Below are 22,191 nucleotides of genomic sequence, written 5' to 3'. Positions count from 1 at the left end.
GGGGGGCGGGGGGGACCCTGGGCGGCAGGCTGCTGTCAGTGGGTCGCTTCTCCGCTGGGCTGAGCCAGCAACCAGAGAGAGAGAGAGACAAATGGATCCCAATTAGACTGCATCAAACGGTGGCAGGATGTCAGCAGCTAGCTCGAACTACCTCTGCACACATGTGCGCACACACACATTTCTACTAAAGCAGGGTCAGCATCGTGCCTTTAATGCTGTCCCCAAACCCAGAGCCCACATCTCCACAAAGCAGAAAAAAAAGAAAAGAAATCAGCATGTCTTCTTTTGTCCTCACTCCGCACATAGACAAACCCCTTCCTTATCATCAGGACCCAGTCCTTGAAGCCCATTCCTTCGATCCCCACTGGAGGCCAAGCGCCTAGCCAGGGGAGCAGCTGGGAACCCACCTGTTTTGCATGGTGCGGATCCTGAACTTGTTCTCAAAGTTCCTTGTGGATCGGAATCCCTCTGGAGGGCTCATGCTAGTCTGGCATGGCGATTCACCCCTATAATCCAGGCATGTAAGAGGCAGAGGTGGTGGCAGCAGGCTAGGGGGTGGAGGACAGGGAGACGGTGCAGAGGGGGACCAGTGGACAGAGCTGAGTCAGGACAAAGCATTCAGACCAACAGCAATCACACATGCTTTTCCAAACCCAAGTCAACGCAGGAAACTGAGGCACGGAGAAGAACTCCCTCAAGAGGGCAGAGCCAGGATCTCGCTCTGGACTCTGGCCTGTCAGCCTCTAGGCCACACTGGAAGGTCATTACCCACGCAACAGCCCTAGCACCTGACGTCGGAAGCTCCCTGACCCCCTCACTGTTCTGGGACAGCCAGCTGCGGTGAGCAGGAGGGCAGGGAGGTGGGGGGGAACCAGCAACCTGAGTTTCCATTGGCCACAATCCCAGGGCACAAGGGCAAAGCAGATGAGCGCTTGGCCGGCTCTGACAGGCTGATTGACAGCCGGGCCTGTGGGCTCCATCCCCAGGGGCCACGCCCTCCTGCCAGCCCCACCTGAGCTCCAGCCTCCATCTCTGCCAAGCCTTCCTGGGCTAATTAGGAGAGCAGAGACCATTCAAACCATGATGAAGTTCCCGGCCGGCCCACACACAAGCCCTCTGGCCCGGCCTGGTGCTGCCTGGCCCGCATCCATAATACATCGCACAAACCCATGCCCGCGCCGAGGTCTCCTGTGCATTGTCCTCCAGATGCATCTGAGGGGTTGGCTCAGCCCTGGACCCCAATCCAGACTCCCCCAGCAGAAAAAAAAAATCAAGAGGTGACGGACCGTCTTCCCTGGAAGGGCGGCAGCCCTCAGCTGCTGGTCCTCCGCCTTCTAGTGCCAGCAACACGGCAGCCATTCTACCTCCAAATCAATCCACGAGACTTTGTCCTATTGATTGTGTTCATGCGTTTTTATAGGCCCTATCTTGTTCTGCCATTATAAAATGACAATAATAATAAAGCTCGGGGCAGATTTCAAAATAACGTGGAACCAGATATAATAACATGTAACCAGATATAATAAAGAGATGTGGGCTCCAGGTGCGAAAGGGGTAGGAAATAAGAAAATAATGCAGGGTTTTATTTAGTTGCAAAATGTTATAGTCTGTGCAGTTTGTTTGATGTGGACAACTTGTTGGGTGTTAGAGCTTCCTAGTAGCCAGAGCAAGAAGGCCTGACTGTATCCATGAATCAGATTCCTGGGACTCAGAAAAGAAAAAAAAAATCAGCTGCTCAAAGAAAGGAGAGGAACAGAATGAGAAGGTGGAGGAGGAGGAGGAGGAGGAAAAGCTGTGTTCTATAGGGGTTTTTGTCCTGAGATGATCCAGTAGGCACTGGGTTTGGCCTAGGTTTGTGGGGGACTGAGGGGAGCCCCAAACTCAACGTAACAGGAACATGATCTTCCTTCTTCAGCCCGAGATGAGACTGCTGGTCTGAGCAGGGAAGAGCGAGTGTCCGGACCCCCAGCCAGGCGGCCTTCCCAGCAGGGGTCACCCCTTCCCCTGGGCTCTAAAATGCCCTCCCCCGATAGAGCCCCACAGAGTGATTGTCATGGGGTGACCCTGCCCAGCCAGGGGCCCAGGAGAGCTTTGATCCTCATGACCCAGCTAGGACAGAGCTGAGATTCTACCAGCCAGCCTTGCACCTTCCCTACTCACCCCATGACCCCCAGTTCCAGACACCCCAACTCATGAAGTCACCCAGGTGACCACCTCGTCCGTCCTGTCTGAGCTTCCCCTCCTTAATCCATCCTCCACAAGAACAGATGGCCAGCCCTGTGCCGGTGGCTCACGCCTGTCATCCTAGCTACTTGGGAGGCTGAGATCTGAGGATCGTGGTTCAAAGCCAGCCCGCGGCAGACAAACCTAAGAGAATCTTAGCTCCACTTAATCATCCAAGATCTGGAAGTGGACGTGTGTGTGTGTGGCTCAAGTGGTGGAGCTCTAGCCTTGGAGTTGGAGTGAAGGGACAGGGCTTGGGCTCTGAGTTCAAGCCCCATGACTGACACTAAGTAAATCAATTCATTTTAAAATTAAAAAAGAAAAAAAAAAGAGAGGCCGCCCGTGAGCCCTCACCCAGCCCGAGCCAGCTGGCGTGAATCAGATGCAATAGAAACCGGGGTTATTTTCAAAGTGTGAGTCTCGTGCCCGGATTATTATTGTAAATACTGTACACTGGGCTCTTGATTCCCCATGCTAATGGGAGGGAGCACTGGTGCAGATAATTAAAAATGCCTTTTCCATTTGGCTCCGACGCTGCTTTCTTGTTCTGGGGGTTTGGCTATGGGTGGCTCTGCTGTGCTGGGAATTCAGTGTGACTTTATAATCCTTCTGAGGGGGAAAATAAGTAAATAAAAGACAAGACACATCTGTCCAGGGTGCTAGCAGAGGGCCCTTCAGCCGCAGGCTCGCTCCGCCCCTGCCTCAGCTGGACTCCATGTGTGACGCCTTCAAGGTGCGTGTGTCTGAACCCAGCCCAGAGCTCACCCAGCCAGTGGCAAAATCAAGGAGGTCCTTTGAAGCTACTGTTTGAGGACTGTTTGTTCCCCATTGGTGGATAACAGATATACCATTCCCTCCGGGTCACCTTGGGGCCCAACTTCTGGCTTCTAATCCCTACAGCTGCACCTCATTTCTACACACACACACACACACACACACACACACGCACACACGCACACACGCACACACACACACACACACACACACACACACACACACACACGCTTCCATTCCCAGCCCTGAACCCCTACTATTCTTCTTAATTACTTACCTGCAAAGCTTTGGTTAAGTCCCGGAGATTGGATCAAAGATCTGAGGGAGGGTGCCCGGGTTTCAGACCATGGGGTCTCTCTGACTTAGGTTCAATGCTAGGAAGCTATGTCTCACTCAATCTTGTCTTTTCCTCTTGTTTTGGTGGTACTAGGGTTGAAGCTCAGGGGCTCAGCTTTGCTATGCAAGTCCCCTACCACTGGAGCTGCACCCCAGTTGTTGGTTTTTTCTTGTTTTGCTTTAGTTATTTCTCAGATAGGGTCCCTAGGGCTGGCAAATCCTCCTACCTATAATCACCAGAGAAGAACTTACAGATGGGGACTACCATACCCAGCTTACTGGTTGAGATAGGGTCTCACTAACTTTATATTTTCTTGAGCTAGCCTTCCTAGACAGGAAAAAGCAGGAGGTGGTGTAGCCCCTGCAGCAAGAAAGGGTGAACAATCCCCTACTGTCCAGCAGACCTCTATTTCTATCTCAGAGCCCATGCAGTGTCCCAAGTTACTGGGATTATAAGTGTGCATGACTAAACCTGGTCTAGAACTTCTGTTCTTAAAAAAAAATTATCTGGGCACTGGTGGCTCTGGCTTTAATTGGAGATACAACATCTCCAGTGAACCATCAGAAAACCAGAGGTGGAGCTGTGGCTCAAAGTGGTAGAGTGCTCACCTTGAGCAAAAAGAGCTCAGGGACAGCGCACAGGCTGAGTTCAAGTCTCGTGACTGCCCCCCGCCCTCCCCGCCCCCCAAAAATTTAAGTGTTATCTCCTCCTCACCACAGCTGTCCTCCATAGATTTGGCCCCCTCCCCTCATTCTCCTCTTCTCTCCCTCCCTGCTGTCTCCCCTATGCCCGCACATCTGGGCTGGTGATTAAATTATCTTTTGTTTGCAGACATTTGCTCCTAGAGTCTTATCTTCCATTTCTAGTTTCTGAAAGTATTTTCCAAAACAAAGATAGCTCTCCCTGAGGGGTCTCTGATGCTAGATATTAAACCAACAGCTGCACATGCATGCGTGTGTGTGTGTGTGTGCGCGCGCGCGCACATGCACACACACACACATGCACGTGCACCAGTCCTGATGTTTGAACTCAGGGCCTGAGCCCTGTCCCTCAGCCTTTGTGCTCAAGGCTAGCCCTCTACCACTTGAGCCACAGCTCCACTTCCAGCTTTTTGGTGGTTAACTGGAGATAAGAGCTTCATGCATTTTCCTTCCTGGGCTGGCTTGGAATTTGGATCCTCAGATCTCAGCCTCCTGAGTAGCCAGGATTACAGGTGTGAGCTGCAGGGTGCCCGGCTCAGCAGTGGTCTAGGTGAGAGAGGATGCTTCCAGGGTCCCTCTCCTGTGCACTTTTTCCTCTCTTCTTACCTATAGACCCCTAATTGTGTTCAGAGGTGGGGAGAAAAATCATCCATTTCCCAGCCTCCTTTGCAGCCCAGAGTGGAGCTGGCAAGCTGTGAAATATAGATTAAAGCCTGCCTTTCTCTGTCGGGACTGCCCGCCACCCACCCTCCTGCTTCTTCCTGCCTGGGATGTGGACCCGGCACCTGGAGCTGCAGCAGCCATCTTCCCACCAGGAAGACAGGGCAGAAAGACAGAGCCAGCCCTACACTCTCCATGCCTTCCTCCTGCCACACTTGAGCGGCATAATTCTGGACTCCATGATCAGTGGCGGGGATAATCCCTGGTCCGCTGGGTTTCCTGGGACTGCCTCTCACACGATCCGTACACGCGTAACTGCGTTTCTGACGTCCACTGGTTCGCATAAAGGACGCAGCCGTCAAGCTCAGGTTGGCTGTCATACAGAGTCGCTGATGGCGTCAAGCTCAGGTTGGCTGTCATACAGAGTCGCTGATGGGGTGGGGCTCGCCGGGCGGAAGGCCATCCACCGAGGGGGGTGAGACCCTGTCTCAGCCCAGAGTGGGCTGTGGAGCCGGCCCCGGGCGCCTGCCGGGTCCTGGGGTGACGTGACCCCAGGTGGAGGAGTCACCCATGGACCCCTGAGGGATAGCTGGAAGCCACCCGGGCCTCAGTGTTCAGGGTGGGGTGGCTGCGGGGAGATGACCATGGCAGATTGCTCCCACTGGTCCCCCCCAGGGCGGTGAGGGCAGCCGGGTGGCCAGGGTGTGCACGCGGCTTGTCTGCTCTCAGTGAGAGCCTAGCCTCCCGTGACAGACCTGCAAGGACCTAGCTGGGCCGGGCCGGGCGGGCTCGCCCACCGCCCCACCCGCACCCCTGGATGCTGCCCCTTAGCTTTTCTACTCGAGGCTGGCGCTCTCCCACGTGAGCCACGCCTCCCCGCCTGGCTTTTCGCCGGTTCCTTGGAGCTCTCACAGCGTTTCTTGCCCAGGGTGGATGCCAACCGTGACCCTCACCTCTCAGCCTCCTGATGGTTGTTGTTGTTCTTGTTGTGTTGTTCCTGACTCTGTGGCCCGGGCTGGCCTTGAACTCGGCATCCTCTGCCCGGACGTGGCCGTGCTGCCTTTATCCGCAGAGGGAGGGCTCCTACGCGCCTGTGTGCTGGCTTCCCTCCCGTTCTGCCTTTCCTGGTCCCAGTGCCCCTGCTGGGCACTGCCACCCTGTGGGGCCACCCCTGCCCTCCCCTCCCCACCCCACCCCTGCCCCAGCAACCCCAGAGCCGAGGGGGAAAGAGACCCACGTGGTCCCACATCCCAGCCCTGCCTCCCCGCCGGGCCTTGATGTATCGACCTAATATCTCCAGAATTATTCTTTGCTGTGCTTTGTTTTCTTAAACAGCCCCGGGGAGGAGGTGTTCCCTCGCTGTAAGCACAGCTCCCCGCCCCCCATCATCACCCCAATAACCCCAGCTCAGCTTCCACCACACCAAGCCCCCCGGGTGCGTTGAGGGGCGAGGCTGGCGTCCCCTCCAAGCGGGCTGGTGGGCCAGCGGCTTCATCTGCACCCCATTTCAGGAGCTGCCAACCCTTACAGCTTTCCCTGCCCATACGGCCTCCAGGTGTTTAAATGCTTCTGGAAAGACCACGTGCTTCTGGTTATCCGTTTCCATTTCCACCCAGGCAGATGAGCACAGCGCAGGACCACAGCAGACAGTGGGGTGCAGCCCGGTGCTGCACCCCCGCACACACATACACGGGGCCAAGCTCCCCCTCCCCCCTCCCCTCCCCCCCCATCACCAGCTTGCCTGGCTCCACTTTCTGCTGAGGACACAACTTTTACCTCGCTCGTTTTCTCAGGCACTCAATATTTAATGAGGAGCTACTGTGAGCTTGGCGCTCCGCCAGGCTTTCTTGTTTTAAGGCCGCCGTAAAAGTAAAAGCACAGCAACGTCACCTCAATAATAACAACAACCACCAGCCTACAAGATGCCACACGCCGAGGCCGACATGGCCTCCCCTCTCCTTCATCATCATCAGCACCTCGTTACCAAGGTGGCGATGTGGTAGAGCAACCTGCAATCCCAGCGACTCCGAAGGCAAAGAAAGCAGAGTGGAGGGAGCTCCCCTGCCCGCCCAGGCCCCATGGTGAGACCGTCTCAAAAACAAAGGACTCAGTAGACCTTGGTCCTGAGCGTCTGGCCTTCCTGCTAGCCTCCAGTACTCTTGGCAGAGTTGAGGGCTGGACTCCTCCCTCAGCCCCTGGGTCCGAGAGGTCCTGGAATCAGAGACAGGACAGATGTGTACCTGAGAGGCTGTGGACTTACTCGGGGTCACTGTGTCTCTGCTGTGGTCCCAAAGCCACGCCCCCACCTCCATGCACCTGAGGTGGTGGGGGCCAGGCCAGCTGGTAGAGGCTAGCCAGTGAGCAAAAGAGTCAGGTACCACGTTTGAGTCCTGGTCTCAGACAAAAGACAATACATAGCCGGGCGTTGGTAGCTCATGTCTGTAATCCTAGCTACTCAGGAGGCTGAGATCTGAGGATCACAGTTCAAAGCCAGCCCAGGCAGGAACGTCCGTGAGACTCTTATCTCCAGTATAACCACTAGAAAACCTGAAGTGGTAGAGCACTCGCCTTGAGCTGAAGAGCACAGGGACAGCACCCAGGCCCAGAGTTCAAGCCCCACGACCAACAAAAAAAAAGGTGTGATTTTTTTTAAAAATAAAAGTATGCATGACAGCCTGTGTCTATAAACTTAGCTACTCGGGAGGAGGCTGAAATCCACAGTAGCGTGGTTCAAAGCAACCCTAGGCAGAAAAGTCTTCTAGACTTTATCTCTAGTGAGCCAGCCAAAAGCAGGGCTGGAGGCACAACTCAAGTGATAGAGTGCCAGCCATGAGAAAGAAAAAAAAAGAAGGCTGAGTGAGAGCAATGTCCCTGAGTTCAAGCCCCCATATCAACAAAAGGAGGAGTACCTGGAGGACAAGGAGGAGGAGGAAGAGGGGGGCTGCACTCTGGGTCTAGCAGCAGCTGCAAGGGGGGAGAGGCATGTCTCTGCCTTCCTCTGAATTGTCCTGGACATTCCGACCCAGGTTCAATCCTGACTCTGCGGCTGACTTGACGTGTGGCCCTGAGCAAACAATTGCATCATCTAGCACCTCCGTGTCCCCATCTGTCAAATGGGGCCAGTGACACCAACTTGAGCATAGACTGCATACAAGAACCCAGCACACCGGGCCCAGATAGAAAAGTCCAAGAGACTGTATCTCCAATGAACCAGCAAAAAGCCATGCTGGAGGCCTGGTTCAAGTGTTAGAGCACCGACAGAGCAAACCTAATACTACCTCCCCAAAAAAAGGGGGGGGGGTTAAGTCCAACTCTATATCTGAATGTATCGCATTAAAACACCAACACCCATTCAAAATCAGGTGCTGGTGGCTCAGGAGGCTGAGATTTGAGGATCCTGGTTCCAGGCCAGCCCAGGCAGGAAAGTCTGTGAGACTCTGTTCTCCCAAGAAGCTCTTCAAAGCCAGAGCTGTGGCACCAGTGGTAGAGCACTAGCCCTGAGTGGAAAAAGCAAAGGACAGCACCCAGGCCCTGAGCTCTAGCCTCAATACGGGCATAGAATAAAATTTTAAAAATGCCCATTGATGCGTTTGCTCTGTGATGATCTAAATCACCATCTGTGCAACTCGAAGGCATCACTCTAATCCCCAGGGAAGAAACCCCCTGAAGCTCTTAGATGGGGGACATAGGAGGAGAGGAACAAGCCAGACCCTCCCTCATACCCTTGCTCTCCTCCTCCCAACTGGCACTCTTCCTCTCCCTCTCCCTCTCCCTCTCCCTCCCCTCTCTCCTTTTTCTCTCCCTCTCTCCCTCCTTCTCTCCCTCCTTCTCTCTCTCTCTCTCTCCCTCCTCTCTCTTCCTCTCTCTCCCTCTCTCTCTCTCTCCCTCTCTCTCTCTTTCTCCCCTCCCTCTCTCTCTCTCTCCCTCTCCCTCTCTCCCTCCCTCTCTCTCTCCCTCCCCTCTCTCCTTTTTCTCTCCCTCCCTCTCTCCCTCCCTCTCTTCCTCCTCCTCTCTCCCTCCCCTCTTCTCCCTCCCCTCTCTCCCTCCTCTCTCTTCCTCTCTCTCTTCCTCTCTCTCTTCCTCTCTCTCTCTCTCTCTCCTCTCTCTCTCTGTCTCTCTCTCTCTGTCCTCTCTCTCTCTCTCTCTCTCTCTCTCTCTCTCTCTCTCTCTCTCTCTCTCACACACACACACACACACACACACACACACACACTCACCTTCCCTGGCCAGCCGTCTCCCAGAGCCAATTAGCAGGGTGGGGGTCTCAGGGGAGCCCCGCCGGGGTGATAGACTTATTGATCATCTCGAGTGGCGAGTGTCACGCCGGAGAGGGAGTTATTTAAGCTGTGTTCTCTCTTGCTGAGGCTTGGGGGCACTGGCTGGGGGAGGGGGTGCCGTTTGCTGTGATGGTTAATTGAAAGGCAGACTCAGCTCCTCCACACTGTCCCTGCCAATGCCTAGCTGCTGGACCAAAACAACAACTGCTGGAGAGAAGGGGGCTGGGGGCTACGGCGGGGGGGGGGGGGGGGACTAATACAACCCAGAATCAATAGCGAAAGCCTTCACAGTGTCAGGCCCAACAAATGGAGCTGAACCGCTGGAAGCGGCTGAAAATTAGCCTTCGGGGCTGACTGGGTTTGAAAGCTAAAAGCTGGTAAATGGAGACACAGGAGGGACTTCGCTCTCAGCTGCCCCTCTGTCCACATGCTTTCAGACAGCCCAGGGAAGCCTGGTGCCTATGCACAGCCCTCGGGCCTGCCCTTCTTCCGTCCCAATGGCCTGCCCTCCTTCCTCCCACAGACCTGCCCTCCTTCTACCCACGGGCCTGCCCTCCTTCCTCCCACAGACCTGCCTTCCCTCCTCCCACAGACCTGCCCTCCTTCCTCCCACAGACCTGCCCTCCTTCCTCCCACAGACCTGCCCTCCTTCCTCCTCACAGACCTGCCCTCCTTCCTCCCCACAGGCCTGCCCTCCTTCCTCCTCACAGACCTACCCTCCTTCCTCCCCACGGACCTGCCCTCCTTCCTCCCACAGACCTGCCCTCCTTCCTCCCCACAGGCCTGCCCTCCTTCCTCCCACAGACCTACCCTCCTTCCTCCCCACGGACCTGCCCTCCTTCCTCCCCACGGACCTGCCCTCCTTCCTCCCACAGACCTGCCCTCCTTCCTCCCACAGGCCTGCCCTCCTTCCTCCCACAGGCCTGCCCTCCTTCCTCCCCACAGGCCTGCCCTCCTTCCGTTCGACTGCTGTGCCCATGAATGGATGGTGACAGGTGAGTGGCCCCCAGTGTGCAGCCTCTCGCGGCGTGCGACCCTGGAAGAGGAAAAGGCCAGCGCGGAGTCCCCTGTACCGCACACCCTGGCCGGTGGACCCTGAGCCGGTGACTTAACCTCATCTGTGGGCAGGCTGAAGACGGTCCCCCCAAATACCGGCACCCTTGTCCCTGAACCTCTCTGGTGACTGGCTGTGCCCGGGACCGGGCGAAGGGCAGAATGGCCTGGGTGGTCAGCGGGAGGCAGAGCGAGGCAGAGTGAGCCCGTGACACACAGCACAGGCAGGGGCAATGGCGCAGGGGGACTGGCGGACGCCATCCTCCAACAAGGCATGGATGCAGCCACAAGCCAAGGAAAGCAGCATCCCCAGGAGCTGGAAGAGCCCCTGGGGATGGGGGGACGGGTCTGTCACACCGGCTCAGGGGCGCTGAGCGGGGACCTCTGGGCTCCGAGGCTCGGAGATGTCAGGTCTGCAGCAGCTGCAGCCCCTGGGGCGGAGTTGAGGGGTGGGGGCGGGGGAGAGCCACGGCAGCCCTGCGTCACACAGAGAAAGCACCTCTGCTAAAACCACGCCACAGGAGTCGGGAGGAGATGCCCCAGCCCCCCCCATCACCGCTGCCCCCCTCAGAGCCGGGTCCCTCGGGGCAGACAGGCCCTGGGTTTCTGTGTGGAGCATCTGGGGTTTCTCCATAAGTGTTCTGTGTGGGTGATTTACATCTGGTGCAAGCCCCTCCCCCCCAGGGCCCAACCATGAACTCGGGGGGCCTAGACAGCGGTGGGCGCACAGTGAACCCTCAGTGAACCAACCCTGTAGTTAACCTCGGGGTGCGGGAGGACTCACGGGAGGGCTGGGGCCATGGGAGGGGTGACTGCCACGTCAAACCCCCACACCCGGGACCTTTTTCTGATTTTCCAAGAGGGCAGAGGCACCCTGGCCTCTGGAGACCACCTCAGGCCCCGGAAGTGACCGGCTGGGACCAGAGCCAGGCGGGACGGGCACCTGCCTGCCTGCCTCCTGTGTGGAGTGGCTGGTGGGGGGGTGTGGGGGGTGTGGGAGGGGTGGGGCTGTGTGGGGGGAGGGGTGGGGTTGTGGGAGGGGTGGGGGTGGGTATGTGTGGGTGTGTGGGTATATGGGGGTGTGGGTGTGGTGGTGTGGTGGTGTGGGGGTGTGGGGAGGTGGGGGGGGTGTGGTGTGTGTGGGTGTGGGTGTTGGTGTGGGTGTGTGTGGGTGTGGGTGTGGATGGGTGTGTAGGGCTGTGGGTGGGTGTGGGTATGTGGGGGTGTGGGTGTGGGGGTGTGGGTGTGGTGGTGTGGGGGTGTGGGGAGGTGGGGGGGTGTGGGTGTGTGGGGGTGTGGGTGTGTGTGGGTGTGGGTGTGGATGGGTGTGTAGGGCTGTGGGTGGGTGTGGGTATGTGGGGGGGTGTGGGTATGTGGGGGGTGTGGGGGTGGGGGTGTGGGTGTGTGTGGGTGTGGGTGTTGGTGGGGGTGGGGGTGGGGGTGTGGATGGGTGTGTAGGGCTGTGGGTGGGTGTGGGGGTGTGGGTGTGGGGGTGTGGGTGTGTGTGGGTATGTGGGGGTGGGGGTGGGGGTGTGGGTGTGTGGGGTGTGTGTGGGTGTGGGTGTGGGTGGGGGTATGGATGGGTGTGTAGGGCTGTGGGTGGGTGTGGGTATGTGGGGTGTGTGGGTATGTGGGGGTGTGGGGGGTGGGGGTGTGGGTGGGGTGTGGGTGTGGGGTGTGTGGGTGGGTGTGGGTGTTGGTGGGGGTGTGGGTGTGGGTGTGGATGGGTGTGTAGGGCTGTGGGTGGGTGTGGGGGGTGTGGGTGGGGGGGTGTGGGTGTGTGTAGGTGTGGGGGGGTGTGGGTGTGTGGGTATGTGGGGGATGTGGGTGTGGGTGTGTGCTGTGTGTGTGCACGTATGACTCTCTGTGTGCGTGTGGGGTTTGCACACGTGTGTATGAGGCAGCCGGGCCACCTCTTGCGCTCTGTCCATGGTGCTGAGGAGAGATTGCGGTGGAGATCCCCAGCCGCAGGGCTATGGGAACGGGGCCCTAGCCCAGCCCTGCTCGGAGGCTGGGAGCAGGCAAACCCAGGCCCCAGGCCCTGCCTGGGAGCTGCTGAGTCTCTGAGGCCAGACTTGTGCAGGGGCAGGGGGGGGGTCCCAGGTCTTTGCTGGCCCCTGCCTCCCAGCCCCAGATACAGCCCCCCCACCTAGCCCCCCCACCTCCCCGCCCCCCCTGTGGAGACGCCGCCCAGCCCAGTGCCAGCTGTGCCAGCTGCTCCCCTCCCCGTAGACAGACCCTGGGTCCCGGGTTCCTGCTGGCAGGGAACGCGGAGGGTAGGGGGAGGCCAGTGCACAGGGCATAGCAGCATGGACTCCCCCTGCAGACAGCCAAGACAGACGCCCCGGTTCCCTGCCACCCTCTGACTCGCTAATTGACACTTTCTCATTAGAACATTTCACCCAGCATTAAAAAAAAGAAAAGAAAAAAAAAATCCGTGTGTGTAAATGTAAGGAGATGGGCTGGGAAAGGCTGAAAGATCAAATTAGCAGTGCCAGCTCCTTCCGAAAGCTGCGGAAAGGGAATGGAGGGTGACAGGAGGAGAGAAGGGAGGAAGCCTCCTCCAAGCTGGGTCTGGAGAAAAGCTAGGCATTCCCCATCCATAGGCTCAGAGTCCTCTCACCCCAGGGCCTTTGCACATGCTGCTCTCACTGGCTGGAAGACTGTTCCCTTCAGCTGGATCTGAACCCTGAGGAGGAGTGTGAGAAAGGTTACCCATTTCCAGGCCCATCTTCTCCATCTCTTGCACCAAAAGTCTGTACTCCCCTTCCCCTCCTTCCCTTCTTCCTCCTCTTCCTCTTCCTCCCCCTTCTCTCCGTCTCCTCCCTCCCCTGTACCAGGAAGTGGGTGCAAAAGACCTCACATGGCATAAAGCCCTGACTCGGAGCTGGGGGCTCACACCCACACCAGCACCAGGCTTTCCTTACCCTCTCTGTCTGGTGCCTCTTCTTCTCTGTTTCAAAGAAACTTCACCACTGCTCCTACTTTTCCCGCCTCCTGATTCTTTACTTGGTCAGTAAACAGACTCTAGACCCTGGATGATGTCAGCACTGCCCAAGGCCGGAGCCAGGGAGTGGCCTCCTCGCAGGCAGACTGAGCCCTCGGCCCTGCCGGCCACCTCTGAGACAGCAGAGTCCATCTAAAATCTGCCCTGGGGCGTGGGAGGTGAGCAGAAAACGCCTTCCAGGGATTTCTCCAGGGAAAGAGAGGCTCGAGGCCTAGAGCCAGATGTGGAGAGGCTTGTTTGTAACTGGGACGAGACTGGCCCGCTGGAAAAGGATGTTCCCCGGAGCCCCCACTGCATCCCCCCACGCTGTGTGCCCACTGCATCCCCCCACGCTGTGTGCCCACTGCATCCCCCCACCAGCGGCAGCAATAACTCGCATGCAATTAGCATCCAGCCTGCCACCCCCCGGCCTGCTGTCCCTCTCCTCACGCGAGCCCTTCATGCACCGGGCCCTGGGCTCGTGGCTACCCACGTGTCCTGGCAGTGTGCCAGGCCCGTGCGAGGGGCGCTGTGAACATCGATAAATTCGGCTTGGTGCTCCAAAGTTTTCAGCTTTACGGATCCACCTGCTATTTAATATGCAAATGGAGGCGGCCCAGGCTCTTCACGCTCCAGTTCCCCAGCCCCAAGCCCTCGGATTCTCTCTCAACTCACCCAACTCTCCTCTCCCACTGCTTCGCGCCAGCACAGGGCAAAGGCCAAGGCCAGGGCAGCTCCCGGGCCTCAGTTTCTCACAGATTCCACTCAGGACCCAGAGCCCGTGTGTCTGTAAAGTCGGCTTGCTGGAGACCAGGTGAGGGATGCCCTGCTGTGGAATTTCCTTCTTCCAGACTCACCCGCCCACAGATGCTCCCACCAAGGAACCCCCCCCCCCCCGCTTGATCCCACCCCTCCACCCTTCTCCTCCTCCCTCCCTCCATCTCCGGCCTCTGCCCCACCACCCACCTCTCACTGGCCTGGAATCCCAGCAGCTGCCTGCTCCTGGGTCACAGGAAACAAATGCTTCTGCCTCCTGCCTGGGCTCCACCGTCCCAGGCCTCCGTCTGGTGTGCCACTAACCACAGGGCTTTGCATTCAGGAAGTGGGGAGATTGCTACGGATCCTTCCAGGTGTGGCACACGATCAATCCAGGCTGGAAGGCCTCAGAGCCGAGGTTCCTCCTCCCAAGGTGGGCCTGACCCCCTCCCCGCCTCCCTGGGGTGAGTCCCTCCCCTCCCTCCCCCACCCTCCTCAGGGTGAGGCCTGGAATGATCTCAGGGGTGTCCACAGAGGTTCCTGTGTTCCAGATGTGCATGTCCATCCACAGTCGCCATTTTTTACAGACAAGGAAATGAGGGCCGGGAGGAAGGAGGTGGCTTGTTCCAGTCGAGCAAATTGGTGGAGAGGGGAAGGGAGGACAGGGCAGGGCAGGGGAGGGCCCTGGCCACTCCCGTCCAGTCTGAAGCCCTTCTTGGCGGCCAGCCGGCACGCAGTCCACACAGCACCCCATCCACAGCCCACGCCCCAGAATCGCACTGCCAGGCAGACGGCTCTGGAGGGCCTCCCCACCACCCTGCACGGGCTGGCCGGGGGCTAGCCCCACCCCATGGTCTTCACACGTGGGAACCGAGGCCCCGGGTCTCCACGGCTTTGAAAACAACCGGCCGTGACCCAAGCCAGCTGTCCGTGAGAAGGCCGCCATCCCCCGGGAAAGCCAGCCCGCCGGGCCCCCACCCTCAGGGTTGTGGAGGGCCAGCAATGGCCTCGCACTCCACCCTCGTGGATTCCTGCAGCTGCCGTGGGATCCCGCCCCGAGCGAACGCGCTGCCTGGGCCCCTCCCGCCCTCCGGTCTGAGCACACAGCCATCGTGACTCTGCTGAGCAGCCCGAGGAGCCAAAGAGCAATGTCCTGGATGTTCACAAGCACAAAAGCATGGAGTTGGAGTGTGCGCACATGGATGGATACACACGCACATCACCATCACTACCATCATCATCATCCCCGTCACCACCATCACCTTCATCATCGTCCGGTTCAGTCTGTCTCCACGCTGAAAACACCCTTTTGGTAGACCTGCCTCCTGCATCCGTGACATTCATGCTGGGTCCCAGGGAGCCCCAACTTCACAGGTGCAGCACAGGGCCATGGGGGAGGGGAGAGGGGGGAAGGGGGAGGGGAGGGGGGAGGGGGAGAGCCAGCAGCAGAGGGGGAGGGGAGGGGAGGGGGGAGAGCGAGCAGCAGAGGGGGAGGGGAGGGGGGAGAGCCAGCAGCAGAGGGGGAGGGGAGGGGGAGGGGGAGAGCCAGCAGCAGAGGGGGAGGGGAGGGGGGAGAGCCAGCAGCAGAGGGGGAGGGGAGGGGGAGGGGGAGAGCCAGCAGCAGAGGGGGAGGGGAGGGGGAAGGGGGGAGAGCCAGCAGCAGAGGGGGAGGGGAGGGGGGAAGGGGGAGAGCCAGCAGCAGAGGGGGAGGGGAGGGGGAGGGGGAGAGCCAGCAGCAGAGGGGGAGGGGAGAGGGAGGGGGAGAGCCAGCAGCAGAGGGGGAGGGGAGGGGGGAGGGGGAGAGCCAGCAGCAGAGGGGGAGGGGAGGGGGAGGGGGAGAGCCAGCAGCAGCTCTGCTGTCACCCGCCTGCCAGCATGGCCCCACACACCCCTGTGCTGTCTTCTCCTGTCAGGTTTCATTGGAAGATACGACTTGCTGCTTCAGAAAGCATCTGAGCGCTCTGCTCCGGGGAGAGGCCACGGGGGCATGGGAGGGGTGCGAAGGGGAGGATGAGACCAGCAGGGAGGCCTCAGAAAGCCACTCTCCACAAGACGGGTGGCTCGCATCCGTAATCCTGGCTACTCTGGAAGTGGAGATCCGGGGAATCCCGGTTCAAAGCCAACCACAGCACTGAGGCCACAGAAACCCACTGCCAAAATGTGTGTTCTGCTGCCACCTGCTCACAGCCCCCTTCCTCAACTTCCCTCCCTCCACCTACCTCCTCTCCTCCTCTACTCGTATCCCTCCCCACTTGCTCTTGGCCACACCCCTGCCCCAAAACAGCTGAGACCAGCCAATGAGCAGCCAACAAGCAGCCAATGAACAGCCAATGAGCAGCAACAAGCAGCCAATGAACAGCCACTGAGCAGCCAACAAGCAGCCAAGGAGCAGCCAAGGAGCAGCCAAGGAGCAGCCAATGAACAGCCACTGAGCAGCCAACAAGCAGCCAATGAACAGCCACTGAGCAGCCAACAAGCAGCCAATGAGCAGCCACTGAGCAGCCAACAAGAAGCCAATGAACAGCCAATGAGCAGCCAACAAGCAGCCAATGAACAGCCACTGAGCAGCCAACAAGCAGCCAATGAGCAGCCAAGGAGCAGCCCAATGCTCCCTCTCCAAACTCCTTACCTCTCTAGCTCCTGACTTGCGCACCAGCCTTGAGGAACGATCGCACTGTGACATTGTAGTGGTGACAGATCCCCAATAGGGGATGGATTTAATTAAACCAACTGTGTCCCTTCGCCATGTCACTGGTCTCAGAAGACATGTTTCCCTTGTCCGTCCAGTGACAACTTAACCAAACCTCTGCCACGTAAATGGCTTCGGAAGACATCTCTCGGCAGTCAGTGACAAGTTAACCAAACAGCTTCGTCCATGGTCTTCCCGCCATCCTGCACAGTCTGGTTGTGAATGTCTCACTCAGCAGGCCTGGGCCAGATGGGGGAGAAGCTGAGGCCCAGAGGAGAGAAGAAACTGGCTCTGGGTTTCACAGCCAGCAGACACTAGCGGTGCTGTTCTCCTGAGTTCCATTCCCGTGCCTGCATGGAGATAGTCTGTGGTTTGGGTTATAGCTAGCTACATTGTTCTGAGGGCCCAGTGCTGGTGGCTCACGCCTGTCATCCTAGCTACTCAGGAGGCTGAGATCTGAGGATCAGGGTTCAAAGCCAACCTGGGCAGGAAAGTCTGTGAGACTCTTATCTCCAATTAACCACCAGAAAACTGGAAGTGGTGCTGTGGCTCGAAGTGGTAGAACATTTGCCTTGAGCTGAAGAGCTGAGGGACAGCACTCAGAACCCGAATTCAAGCCCCATGACCACCACCACCAACAACAACAAAAAACCTTTCTCTCCACCCCAGCTCCAGAAAACAGACCACCGTGGCTCAGGGTAGGCCTGACTGCTCACGCCCGCTCCTGTCCTCCACCTGCATCGCCTGCCCTGAGCTCTGGCTTCTGCCCCAGGCCATCCTGAATGGAGCTGTCAGCCTGACAGCCTGGACCAGAGTGTATTATTAATAGCTATCACGGTGAAATATTTATAGAAGATTGATGGAATCGTTGAGATTTGCTTTAACTAAAAGGTGGGGTGAGGGAAGGAGGCGGGCGGGCAGGACAGGGTAGGGCTGGGCAGGCTGGGCAATGGGGTTTCCTTAGACACCTTGGCTATTTACTTGGAGGACCACAATTCTCTGTAATCAAAGAAATTCTTCCCCAGAGAATGAATCAGTGGCTGATGGTGTGTGTGTGTGTGTGTGTGTGTGTGTGTGTGTGTGTGTGTGTGTGTGTGTGTCAGTGCTAGTCTTAGGCCTTGAACTCAGGGCCTGGGTGCTATTCCTGAGCCTTGATGCTCAAGGCTAGTGTTCTACCACTTGAGCCACAGCTCCATGTTCAGATCTTTTGGAGGTGAATTAAACGTAACAGTCTCACGGATTTTCCTGCCCGGGCTGGCTGTCAACTACGATCCTCAGATCTCAGCCTTCTGAGTAGCTAGGGTTACAGGAGGGAGCCATTGGTGGTGCCCAGCTTAAAAGAGGTCACTTGTCTGGTGCTGACGTCGTGCCCTGAGCTTCATGTGCATTCCTGCTGCATCCTCATGTGGCCCTAATCTATTGCTCCGGACAGGGAGCTGCTCTCTCCCAGCCCTGTCCCTGCTTCCCACACAGGGTCAGCAGAGCATCACAGTGACCCCGGGGCCCTTGGGCTGCCCTGGCCTGGAGTTGGGGTGGCATCCTTGGAACTGGCACCTGTTCCTTCGATCATCTTCATCTTAATTCTCTAAAGCCAGGGGCACCCATGTTCTGAGTCACCCAGGAGGCCTTGGGAGCTGAGCTCTCCGGCCAGTAGTGCCCGCAGGCTAGAAGATGGGGGAGAGGCAAACAACTGTTTCAAACTGTTGCTCAGCAATGACTTTCCTGCAAAGATGACGCGTGGCAGGTGTCACTGTGAGTGCTGAGGAAATGAACATGAGGGCCTGGCAGACCAGTGCAGGCCGGGCAGTGGAAAGAGCATGTGCAAATGTCCTGTGGCAGGGACACATGGAAGCAGGGAAGGGGGGGAGTTTGAGCAAAGGGGAGTAGGGAGGCATGTAGGATGCTGTAACCAGAGTGATGAAGTTCCCCAGGGCTCAGCAGCCAGCTGAGCAGTGCCCAGCCGCAGGTAGAAACTCCCACTGGGGCAGGGTTGGAGGGCGGAGGGGAGAGGGGTGGACGACAGGGCTGTAGCCAGCACAGGTGAGGCTCTTGAGCCTGGGGCTGGGCAAGGGGCAGACACGGGGTTCATTGCCGGCCTGTGGGGTCGTGTGGAAGCTCCCTTAGGGAGGCCAACCCCAGCTGCCCCTCGGACCCCAAGCAGGAAGTCCCGCCTCCTGGAGAGGAACCCAGAGAGGAGATGAGATTGGGGGGTGGGGAGCAGGAGAGCCTGGCAGTGTGATGGTGGAGGCAGCCCTGGGGACCGGGTAGTCTAATGGAGGAGGCACAGCACCCCTGCCTGTGTGCCCCTGTGTGCCCCCAAAGATCCTGGGAGCGGTCCAGGAGGGAGGAGTCCTCCAGTGACCCACAAAAGGCAAGCCCTTCTTTCTGAAATGGAGGCCAAGACGCAAAGCAGAGGTGGGCCGGAGTGGCCAGCTCCTGGCTTGCAGAGAAATTTCTCCTAAGGGGGTGATCGGGGCTTTGTGTTTAAATTCCAAGGAGAACCCCAGGAGCAGAAAGAAAATGAGTTCTAATTCAGCCCGGGGAGAGGCCGGGCAGCGGGCAGCAGGGCTCGGTCTTTGGAAGGCAGAGTTTTGCTCTAATTAGGTAATTAAGACTATGTCTTCCCAAGTCAAAATGCAGAGGAGGAGGGAGGCGGGTGAGAGGGGAGGCGGGAGGGGCCGCCTAGCCTGCCCGCCCTCCCGGCAGCGCACCGCTCCCGCGGTCTCCACGGTGGAATCTCTGGCTCTGCTCTTTGCAGATTCTCAATGGTGCTGGGAGTCTACGTCGCCCTCCAGCGGCGGGTTCCATCCAAGGCCTGGGGACCGAGCTAGAGCAGGGCAGCCCACCCCACCCATCAAATAAAACCGGGTCAGGAGCTGGGGAATCACGCCTGTAATCCACGCTACTCAAGAGGCTGAGTTCTGAGGATCACAGATCGAGGCCAACCCCTGACAGGAAAGTCCACGGGACGCTTATCGCCAAGTAATCACCAGGAAGCGGAGGTGTGGCTCACGTGGTAGAGCTCCAGCCTGAGTGGAAAAAGCCAAGGGAGAGCATGAGGCCCTCAATTTAAGCCCCAATATGGGAACAACAAAAAAAGAGGGAGGGAGGGAGAGAGAGGGGGAAGGAAAGAAGGAAGGAGGGAAAGAAGGAAGGAAGGAAGGAAGGAAGGAAGGAAGGACTTCCGAGCCTGAACAGCCTGACATCAAATAGCAAACGGTGTGAGGACCAAGGGAAGAAAGAAAGAAAACACAGACAGCTGTCATGAGAGACTGGGAACTCCAGCCAACCTTTCCATTGGCCAAGAAGCCCGCTGTGTGACCTCAGGCAGGTGAGCCAACCTCTCTGGGCCAAACGTCCTCAGCTGTACCCGGGGATGAGGTTGGGAAGCTGGGGTACACAGAAGTGCCTGGCGCCGCCGAGCAGATGCTCCGTCAAAGGTAGCTGTCACCGTGTGTTATATCGCTTGGGCAAGCTGCTGTTCCTGAGCCAATTGCAGTCAACCTGCTTCTGACTCGGCGGCTGTTGGCCAAACTCTGGCTTCATGCGGGCCAGGAGTTTGAATTCAGCCCAGGCTTCGGGAAGTGTTGGGTGAGTGTCAGTGCTTGTTACCTGCAAAAGCACCGGTTGGGCTGCTCAGATGCAGCCCGGGACCAGAGCCCAGGATGGAGAGCAGCTGGCAGGTGGAGCCTGGGCTGGGCTGGCCACCGTGCCTGGCCTGGCCCCAAGGCGGTGAATGTGGTGCCCGGCCACCGGCTGAACAAGCGGAAGAGGCGTCGATGGCTTGGAAGCCCCTCCCAGCCCAGCGCGGTGAGGCAGCTGTCAGCCCCCGAGCTGAGGCCTCGCTTGGAACATTCTGGATGGGGCCACGGGCGCCACACACTGCAGTCTTCTCCCCGGGGGGAAGGCCATGGGGTGGGAGGGAGGGAAGCAGCAGAAACCAGCCAACCCCGTCCTCTGGACCACCAACCCCTGACTACCCGCATGGGTAGCTCCAGGAGAAGGAGCAGGCCCGGGAGCCGTGGCTCACGCCCGTCATCCCAGCTTCTCAGCGAGCTGAGATCTCAGAATCGTGGTTTGAAGTCAGCCTGGGCAGATAAAACCCGAGACTCTACTCCAAGCTCCGGATAAGGGGGTGCTCGTGCCCCGGCCCCCAAACAATCCACAGTGAGAGGCAGGTGCGTCTCCCTCTGTCTCTGCACCCCCATTTCTCAGAGGCAAGCTAAGCTCTTGGTTGGAGATTTGTTCTGGTCATTACTGCGTGTAGCAGGCAGTATGTATCTGACTTTGAAGAGCATTGATCTTCAGCCTGGTCCCATTCTAATGAGGCATGGGCCGGGAGAGAAGCCATTAAACCCACATTGCTCTTCTCTCTGGAACATTCCTCCCTCGTGGTCCAGCTGAGGAGGGGCTGACAGCCACGAAGCCCACCCCAGCCCCAGCCCCCGCCCCCCAGCCCAGGACAGGGGCGCCCACATGCCAGCTCTTAAGCAGATTTCTTCTCTTTTCTTTTTCTTTTCAAGATGGCCAGTCTAGGTTTCTATGTGAAATCGGCTGATTTGTGAATATTGGCAACTTATTCAATCGTTAAAAAGACAAACTGCTGAGCAAGGAGGGCAACTTTCACAGCAGGAGCGGCCGGCCCTGAGGGCTGACAGGACCCTTTCAGAGAAAGGAGACGCAGCCCCGGGCCCCAGGAGGGCGTTGGGGGGGCCTGTCAGTCTGATGGAGGAGACGCAGGGGCTCTGCCCTGGAGAATCACCCCGTTCTGGGCTCTGCGGGATCTCCTAAGGCTGAGACCCCCGCTGGCGGGGAAGATGGCGTGGATGGGCAGCGGGTGAGCCCGGCCATGTCTCCCACATTCTCCACAAGCTCTTGGAGGCTCAGCAGGATGGGGGACAGGGTCGGGTGCTCAGGAGGGGCCCGCAGCCAGCATGGAATCTCCGGGAAGGCCGAGCAGCCTGATGGCCGAGCACGGAGACGCAGCCTTGGACGCTCTGTGCCTGGAGGGCCCCCAGGGACCGCAGGGCCCACCGTTCCAACACACATAGGGGGAAATGGAGGCTGGAGGAAGGAAGGAACACGCCCCAGGCCAGACCGCAAGAGGGTGACCCAGCCCGGGAGATGAAGTCCCAGGGCCCGGGAGCCGCCCTGGCCGCCGGCTTCATGGCCCCCTTCGGTCTGAGAGATGGCACCGTCGCCAGCCACGGCTGCCCTTTGAATTAACCTTCAGTCCGTGCAGATAAATGGTCCCTCCGTCTGCCATCTTCCACTCGACAGGCCCAGACGTCAGCGGGAGCCTGGGTGTGCTCCAGAGAGCCCTTACCAGAGCTCCAGGCCCCCGGGGCACACAGACCAGCCCCTGGCGGCCCAGGAACCCAGGGCCAGGCTGCAAGGGAGTCGCACCCCTGATCCATCTCCTGACCCCACAAGACCAGGACCCTGACACCTCCTGCCACAGCCAGAAGAAATAGCTCTGGGATGGGGAGCTTGTCAAGAAAAGAGACAGGGCCAGGGCACCGGTGGCTCCTGCCTGTCACGCTAGCCACTCAGGAGGCTGAGATCTGAGGATCACTGAAGTTCAGGAAAGTCAAGAGATCCAGGTTCCCGGCTATCAGGAAAGTCCATGAGACTTTTATCTCCAGTTAACCACCGAAGAGCCAGAAATGGATCTATGGCTCAAAGTGATAGAGCATTAGCCTTTTGCAAAAAAGCTCAAGGACAGTGCTCAGGCC

Source organism: Dipodomys merriami, unplaced genomic scaffold (genome assembly GCF_024711535.1).
Source record: "Dipodomys merriami isolate MVZ:Mamm:240054 unplaced genomic scaffold, mDipMer1.0.p SCAF_28, whole genome shotgun sequence".
Lineage (NCBI taxonomy): Eukaryota > Metazoa > Chordata > Mammalia > Rodentia > Heteromyidae > Dipodomys > Dipodomys merriami.
The sequence above is the reverse complement of the archived record's forward strand: the minus strand, read 5'-3'. Positions refer to the sequence as shown.